This window comes from Microtus pennsylvanicus, chromosome 6, assembly GCF_037038515.1.
Source record: "Microtus pennsylvanicus isolate mMicPen1 chromosome 6, mMicPen1.hap1, whole genome shotgun sequence".
NCBI lineage: Eukaryota > Metazoa > Chordata > Mammalia > Rodentia > Cricetidae > Microtus > Microtus pennsylvanicus.
Genome location: NC_134584.1, coordinates 59,835,574 through 59,844,928, shown reverse-complemented (window position 1 = coordinate 59,844,928; position 9,355 = coordinate 59,835,574).

The following is a 9,355-nucleotide window of genomic DNA, read 5'->3' as shown; positions in this document are numbered from 1 at the left end:
GCCTTTAATCCCAGCACTCTGGAGGCAGAGGCAAGCGTATCTCTGGGAGTTCGAGGCCAGCCTGGTCTACAAGAGCTAGTTCCAGGACAGGAACCAAAAACTACGGAGAAACCCTGTCTCGAAAAATAAAAAAAAAAAAAGATGCCTATTTTATTGCTGTTAAATACACACTCACACACACATACACACACAAACACACACACACACCTGCAACAAGTTTTAGAACATTCCTTAATCTCAGTACGTAACAATACTTTTTTCTAGTCTATTATCTTCCCATGTCTTATTTTACATCATTTGAAGCTCTGACCTGACCCACTTGCCATGGTCCAGGAAGTGCCCCCATTCAGTTAGTGAATCCACTGCTGGTCTCTGACTCTGAGGAGGAGATAAAGCAGGAGGGAGACCACACGGAAGGTTCATTTGATTCTTAAGTGACCTGCAGGGAGGTCAGCCACTGTAGCAGAGCTAATGAAGACAAGAAGAAAGCAGGGATCTTGACTGACAGTGAATTGGATGAGGAGCAGAGAAAATGGAGACCTCCATGCTAGGTACCCCACTAACTGAAAAGAGGGCGACATTCAGGGCCACACTTACAACAAATAGTTCTGCTCAAGTCGACGGATGTTGCTGTGACCAAAATACCCAGCAGAAACAACATGAAGAGATAACTTTTGGGTCTCCTTCCATCACAGTGGAGAATCCACGCAGCCAGAAAGTGTTAAAGTCTTGTTCACATGGCATCGGATGGGGAGCAGAGACGGACCAGGCCAGTTGTTATCTTCAAAGGCCTAGTGTCTTAGTTCACCTGCCAGGGCCTTATCTCCTCATGGCTCCCACACCTTCAAAACAGCACTGCAAGCTGAGGGCAAAGTGTTTAAAAATGAACATAAAAGGGACATTTCCGATTTGGACATAACAATTACCCTTGAATCCGAGGTTTCCAGACAGTGGTGGTGCATACCTTTAATCCCCGTATTTGGGAGGCAGAGACAGATGAATCTCTGAATTCATAGGCCAGCCTGGTTCACAGAACAAGTTCCAGAACAGCCAGTGCTACACAGAGAAACAATGTCTTGAAAAACAAACGAAAAGAAAGAAAAGGAGGGGGAGAGAAAGAAAGAAAAAGGAAAGAGAGAGAGGTATTCAAGTGAAAACATTCAATGCATATTTGTGCATCAGAGTTTGGACTTCAAAGGTACAATTAACACTGTACTGATATTTTAGGATCATCAGTATTTGAGCAGCAATTAAAAATTTGAGAATGGGTATTTTACCCCAGAGAAACATTTTTAATGCTAACCATACTCAAGATTGTTTTACCTTGTTTCTGTGTATGCAATACTATATATATATAAATATATATAGTATTGCCATACATAACACACACTTGCACGCATGCATGCATACATGCCCATGCAACTTATGCATGCAGGAATACCATAAAAGTGAAGTTAACAAAACAACTCCAGACTTCACAGAGACACTGAAGTGGAAACATACAAGAAGGACGGTTGACTCCTTTTTCTGTATTCTAACTGCTATACTAGTAACCATATTTTCTGAAAATAAAAGAACCTATTGGTAGAGTAAGAAAAAAACAATAAACAAGTATATAAAGAACAATAACAGCAAAAAGATGGCCATTTGGCCTATTAAGCCAATGCCTTCTCCCTCTTTTCTATGCAGCCGCAGCTGGAGGAGCAGTGGTAACAGCTGGGAGCCTACCACTGCGCCCGAACACCCCACCCTGTGCTAACTGGACACCTGGCACACAGCAAACACTCTGAGAGACCTGGAGAGAGGCAAAAGGAATCAGCCATCTGTCTTTATATGTGACTACCACATCCATAACATCTATGCACTTGGAGGTGACGATTTATGTGTCCCTGATAAAAGACAGACCTCCGATGATACAAAACCTGCTGAAGTCATGAATAAATCATTTGAATTCCTTGAAAAGAGGGCCAAGGCTTTTGGCACTATATCACAGAATCAGTTCTGTGCCTAAAACTGCAATGTATGGTGACAGAATAAAACAACCTTCTCCTATGGGAATGCAATTATTGCATTGCTAATCAATGTGAGTGTCGTGCTTGCGTGAGGGGGATGAGCAGGCCCTGCTGAGACTGAAGTGCACGTCCTTGTATAAACACGTGAATTCCCAAAGGTGTCACACTGTAGCATTTTAGCAATATCAGAATTACTGATTCAAGTATATCTCATTTTAATAATATTTAAACGCCAATGTTCATTAGGTAGTGAATAATAAACTCATTATGTCAATAAATTACTTCATTTCTAAAAGTGACAACCTCCATATTTCATATAAAATAAGCACATTCCAAATGAAGTTATGTGGTCTTTTGTGTCTTTCTCAATATTAAGTTAACAGGATGATGGAGAACTTTCTAGCCTGCATTCAAAACTATTTTGGTAATAGTTTGGCATTTTAGTTTTTTCAGGGTGTACTAGAAAGACCCTAATCATATGTATCATTATTACTATATTGTATGTGTGTTTGTGTACATGTACACACGCATGCATGTGCCAAGGTGTGCATTCAAAGGTCAGAGGACAACTTTTACAGGTCATTCTCTACTTCCTCCATGGGGGTCCTAGGGATTAATATCAGGTCATAAGCTTGGTGACAAGCACCTTAACCTGCTGAGCCAACTTGTGGTCTATAATCATATTTTTGTTGATAAAGATAAAAAGCACAAGTTTTCAATACTGTGTTTTAATGTCATTAACATAATCAGAAATATTTCTACATAAAACATGAATCGTTCTGTTCACCTTAAAAAGAACTTCCAGTGAGTGATTAAATTAACATTTAAGGAACCTAACAATCAGTAACCTTGTGTTGCTGTGTCCCTTCTTTGTGGTTGTGACCAAAATACAGAAAAGAAACCATTTGAGAAGTCTGCGACAAGTTACTTTACAGACATCCGGGCCCTTTATCAATGGTCTCATTTTTCTGAAGTCTCAGACACAGTAACCTCTATCTAAAAATATTAAACATAAAATTCCAGAAGTAAATACTCTTTAAGTTTGAAATTGCACAAAATCTGTAGTCTGATGCCCTACACTGTCCTCCATCTTGCTTTGGATATAAAACATCCCTTTGTCCAGTTTCTCCACTCTGTAGAAGTCATCTTCCATTAGTCACTCAAAAGTCATCTTCAGTATTGTGCTTAGGTACAAAAAGATTGGCGGGGGGGGGGGATATTCACATATCTTTAATTATAGCTTATGACTATAATTATTTTTGTTTTATTATTAGTTATCATCATTAGTCATATACTGTATCTAACTTAATCTTAGGAACAGATATAAATAAAAGTTCAATAGTCTGGAAGTTCAGTATCCACTGGGATTCCTAGGATGGATGCCTCACAGGTGAGGAAGGATGATTGTATTGTTTTCCATCTGTCCCTTAAGATGTAAAACATAAAAGATTTCAGGTCAATTTCATTATTAAAATAGAGGCTGTGTGACCAGATAAGTTCCATTAAGAAGAAACCCATAAACTGTGGACTTTATGCTTGGAGGATGCAAAAAGGTGCCTTGGGGGCCAAAACCTCCTCATCAAAGGTCACAGAGAAGGAAAACGCAAACCTTTGAAAGATTTATTTGAAAATTCAGAGTTACCTCAAGTGCTAGACTCAAACAGGGCCTTCTAGGAAAATGTTTTCCCAAGTTCAGCCATACAGACACTTGGAGCCACTGCAGCCATGGTCCGAGGAGCACAGGCTTCATCCCAACCTAGCATCAGAATTTGGCGTCATCTCGTGGTGCTATTTGCGAAAGCATGTCAGTTATGAGAGTCACGGAGCCATCAAGACTGACACCAAGATCCTGAGGGGAGGGGGCTGTGAAGCCAGGCAACGGGTAGCAGGGCTCCTTCCTTATGCAGAATGTGCATGAAGCTCTGAAGATGAAGTCTGAGTTGCAATGGAGACCCCACGGTATTGAAGACATCAAGAACCTGGAACACCTGTGAAGGAAAGGTACAGCCACCAAAGCAGTTTGTCAAAGTTGCATGTGTTACAGGGAGCCGCATCAGGCAGTCAAGGGCCCCACAAATCCACTAGAGCCAAGATGGTGACACGGAGAACTTCAGGTACCAGACAAGAGACTTGAAATATTTGCTCTGCTGTGGTCTGGTTTTCTGTTGGAGCATTATGCCTTTACTGCATCCCCTTTTTCCTTTTGGAATTTAGAATGTCATTCTGCGATGTATTATATTGGAAGTATGTAATGATTTTGGTGGTGTTTGTTGTTCTTAGTACTTATTTTGTTTTCTTCTCAATTTTCCTGGAGCTTATAGTTCAAAAGAAACATTGGACTTTGAATTTTTTTTTTTAATTTGAGCTGTAAAGTCCATGGGAGCTTTTGAAGTTTGATTGGAGGTACTTTGCACTCTGAGTTGACCGTGAGGCTCTAGGGGCTAGACAGGTAACATTACAGTTTAATGTGACATGTCTCCCACGTGTTCATGTGTTCTAACTCTTGGTCCTCAATTGGTGATTGGGAGCTTTGGGAAGAGGAGGTATTGCAGCTCTTTGGGAAAGGGACACAACTTGGCATCTTCTGGACGCCCCTGCTGATCTCCACCAGTTTTGAGAACTCAGGCAAGCCAACATGATCATGGCAATTACAGGTAGCATCTATTCGTTAGAACTGACTAGGAATGGGGTACCCCTCAGTCACTAAATGCATGATATTTATGAAAGCAAGCCTCGGGTGGAATTCTAGCACACAGCCTCTATTCACTAGTAAGTATGCGCCCAGGCTACTCCTGAAGACTCTTTTGTTTCTTGAGGTATTTGTGCGAATGCTTTGCCATGTGGATTAGTAACCTTTTCTTGAGGCCGTGACCAAATATCAGATGAAACAAGAGAATAAAGATTTGTTTGGCGGGGTGTCCAGACATAGACTAGCTGTGTAACTTTCCCAAATAGCTGTAATCCTGAGCCTTTCTAAAAACTTAATAGCCTTAGAAGGTATAAAAGGCCCAGAACATCTGAACCAACATATATTAGTTTTTGTTAATTATGAGCCTAAATTTCTCCTCCTACTTACTTTCCCTGCCTGGAAGTTCTGCCTATACCTCCTCCCTCACTATTGGCCATTCAGTAGAATGCCAGACACTGCTGTAGGCACTAGGGACATGCAAAGAAACCTAAGAGACATGTTCTACCTCTAGCTATCAACAGTGTTTAAGAAACAGCATGTGCTCAGTAAGAAACTCATAGAACTAAATTTATCACCTGTTTCCTCAATGACAGGAAGATTTAGGATATTTTGTGAGCAGAAAAGAGATCATGGGAAGTGCCAAACGAAAACAAAGAGGCAAAACACTGAAAGAAGTTTTTTTTAGGAGGCAACCATAGCATCCTGGAAGCAAACCCAACCCTAACCCAGGTAACAGAAGTTGTTATTGAAGGGGGACAGGGATTGATGGTTCTAGCGAGATAGAATACTACTACACCGAGGAGCTATGTAATCTCTATTTACTAATAGACCATTGGACTCCTGCAGATTACTGGACTTTGGGACTGTTGGGAAATCCGACAGGAAAGTAACTTCCAGCCAGGGCAGAACACAGATGTAATTCTCCTTCTCTCGGCATTCATGTTTATCCCAAATCTTTCCCACAAGACCAGGTTCCTTCCTTTCGTTACCATAGACCGAATGAATATAGAACAATCTGGTGTTTGCAGCGCACAATGGCTTCAGTGAGCAGAGGTAAAGGAAAGGAAAATGCACCGTCTGCCCCCTGCCAAGTTAGAGAACAGGCCCCAAAGGCCCCATCAATCGGGGCCAGATGTGGAAATCACCCTGTATCTCATTGTCCCCTCCCAGAGTTCTGCTGCCTGAAGTCATTTAGAAACAGGGGCAGGTAAATGTGAATTTGCTGAAGAACTTTTCCCAGAGAAGGAGGAAAGGGGGTGAGAGTCAAGGAGAAAACCTGCATTTTCTACTGTTGAGGATTAGGACTGCCCTTGGCAAGGAACTGAGAACTACTTGGAAAAAGTCAAAAGACTTGTCAGACATCAAAAGCTCAGAACAATGCTTTAGTGATTTAAGTGTAAATGAATCTTTGACACATATGGATTAAATTTCCCTTCCAGGGCACACACTAGAGCACTGGAGAAAATGCTTCTGACAAGTCCCATGCTCAGTTTACCAAATGGCAGCAGACTGTGTGATGGATCATGTGTGAAGTCCAATTGCATGCCATCCCAACAGACTTATGTGTCCCCAGCTCACCAAGCTCTACCATCAGAGGACCTCAGAGTGGGCAGAGCAGACACAAAAGCATTGACCACAGGGAGTCCTCGTCTGTGCCCTCTTTGTCCTAATCTTCCAGTACTCAAAGCTGGAAATCCTGACTAACACCAAATGCATGGTTTATACAAACTGGGGACTCAACATATTCCAAATCCGAAATTTAAAAAATGACCCAAATGTAATAAAATATCAAGTCATTGCTAAAGATTCATAAATACAAGCAACTGATAGGCATTGTCCTTAATCAAAGAGACTGGATTTTTTGTTTATGCCTTTCTAAAGGTGTGGATCAGTGAAGGCGGGAGGTGATTGAAGTTGGTTGTCATGTTTCCTTCACGAAGCTTGATCAAAGCTTGTCGTGATGGGCACCAATACTGTACTCCTTGGATCACACATGAAACAATGATGAAACAAGTCAGTCTCCATGCCAGAGGAAGCTGGACAGACTTCACTGGAAGTACAGGCACACTTATCTTTGTCACAACTGGATGTACTAATGACATTTCTGCTCAAGAAAGTTCCAGGGACAATATCTTGGAAATCTACAGAACACCGCCTGCATCTGTATCTGCTGGGAAAGGCTTGGCAGCACAATCTCTAACTTGGAATTGTTTCTAGAGATTTCCCAGCTCCTCCCAGCTCCTGGGAGAGGGCTGAGGATAACAAAATGGGGAGCTTTGTCCACAAGGTCATCTGAGGCTGATAGCCAAGCTAGCCGGTGGAAGACATCAACACAGGTGTCTGGGCTCACCAGAAGTCATACAACAAGCATCCTCCTCTTTTCACAGAATTGTTACTAAAATTCCACCCTCATTCTGAAATGAATAAGAGCAGGAAGAATTGATAGGAATCAAGCAAGTGAGCAGAAACTATGAGAGTTTTAAAGATAATTGTTTTTCTCATATTGGTAAGATTATATGCATTCTAGTCTCTTTGAAATAAATCAAATAGTAAGAGCCTAAGAGGACAAAAAAAGCAAATACTGAAATTTGACTCATAAGACCTTGCGAGTCCTGCTTTTGATTCACTGGGTCCCAACAGGGTCTACTTGGAAAAGAAAAGTCAGCATTTTGAAAACTGATAAGGGTCAAATCTAAAACTGTATTATTGAAAAATGCTGATGTGTTGCTGTAGGAAATCCTATAGCCTGTAGGTACTCGCCCACTGGGGCGTGGCCTCTTATACTATTTATGACAATGTAGAGCATGAGTCCGGATTATTTTCTACCTGTGGGATTCGACTTCTGTTCTTTGTTCCAGCAGAGGATTCTGATTTGTGAATCTACCCCTAAATAAATAACGGTCTATTTTTCTCAATTCTAAGCTAATGTGGGATTTCTTTTAAGTGTCCTTCTTCATCTGGCGCCCACGTGGATTAGGACTCCACACCTACCGGGTGGATGGCCTAAAGGCATAGCTGGTCCACAACCCAAAAATTCTCCCAACCCTGCCCACTTGGCTTCCTTTTAACTAAGTGATTTTTTGTAGAATCCCAGCCACAGCATTACATTGGTACAGATATAAAAGTATATTATTGAAAAATGCTGATGTATTTTAATTGCTTTTACATAAATTTCAAACTCATAACATTGGATTGGGCATGTAGTTCAATGTATAAACAATGTGTTTTGCAAATGTAAGGGCCTTGGTTTTACCACCAGCACCATAAAATCTATAGCTTTGGCTATCATTAGCTGTGAATACAAAGAAGGGACCGCAAGAGATACCTATGTCCTAAAGACACTGAGCAAAAGTATTCTCAGTAAGAATAATTAATTTATATATTTTGTGTGACTCTATAGTGATCTTCATCAGACAAGACAGTCGAGAAAGTAAGAAACTAAAATTTATTTTAGAAAAATAGCAATAAGACTGACACATTCCAAACCTGAGTGTGTAATTAAACTCATTAACCTGAATCTAAATATGGTCAAGGGTGTAGAATAGCATTTGCAGACGATTGAGGAATAAAAACATGTACAGAATTGTCCTGGCTATTACTCTTTAGATTGAAGAGCTGTGACATTTTTTTCCAACTACATGTAAGCTTTAAAAGAAAAAAAGCAGAATCATTGTAGATTAGTGTGCTGTCTTGTCATTGGATGGAGCAGATTTTTATTTTTTCCATATCCCAGAGAAAGTTGTTATATTTATCATTGATACTTAACATCCTGCCCTAAAATACTTCTATGATAATTTGTGTGTCTAAAAGAAGACGAAGGAGGGAGAAAGAAAAGGAAGGCTGGAGGGGAGGAAGGAGGAAGAGGGAGAAGAACAATTAGTCGTAGACTAGGTCTGGAACATTTTAGAAACTCTATGGCTGAGCTGGTTAGAGAGCTTCACAAGTAGACCAGGGCCTTGAAATTCAGAAAAATGAAAAATAGATGGAAATACTGAGTACAGATTAATAAACATCAAATAAGAATAATTTATCTTAGGAAACAGTCACTCTTGTGAAATGAGCTGGAAGAGGTTTTGGTGGAAGAACTGGGGGGGAGCAGATCCCAAGTAATTAATTTTGAATTTATTTATTTTACAATTTTCATACTAGATTTCAAACAAATTTTAAACTGCCTACACCATTCCTTGACTATTTTATTTTCTGTTGTATCATTTGGTTAATTTAATCAGTTCCATAAAGAGCGCAACAAATAATGGCCAGCAGATCACATAAACTTGGAGAACTTGGGAGCCGTTAGTGAGGAGCTTGCCCACAGTGCACTGTAAGCTCCGGGTGAAATGGAGCCCTGTCTGAACCGACATGACCTTCAGGGAAGAATGAAGAGTGGTCAGTAGAGAAGCTGGATGAAAAGGGATGGGTACCCACTGATCAGCCACGCTGTATAGCAAACAGCACCCACACACTTTTCCCCAGAATAGGTAAGTCCTTACCAGATTTTAGTAAAGACACGTGGAGATATTTCTTTCTGGACATTAACTTAAATGTCTTTTTCAATTCTTATTTTTAGACACCAAGTCCTGTGGTTAGCATTACAGAAGGGTTTCTGGAGGACGGCCATGTTGCCGATGATTTTTTAATGGATGCCAAAGAAGGA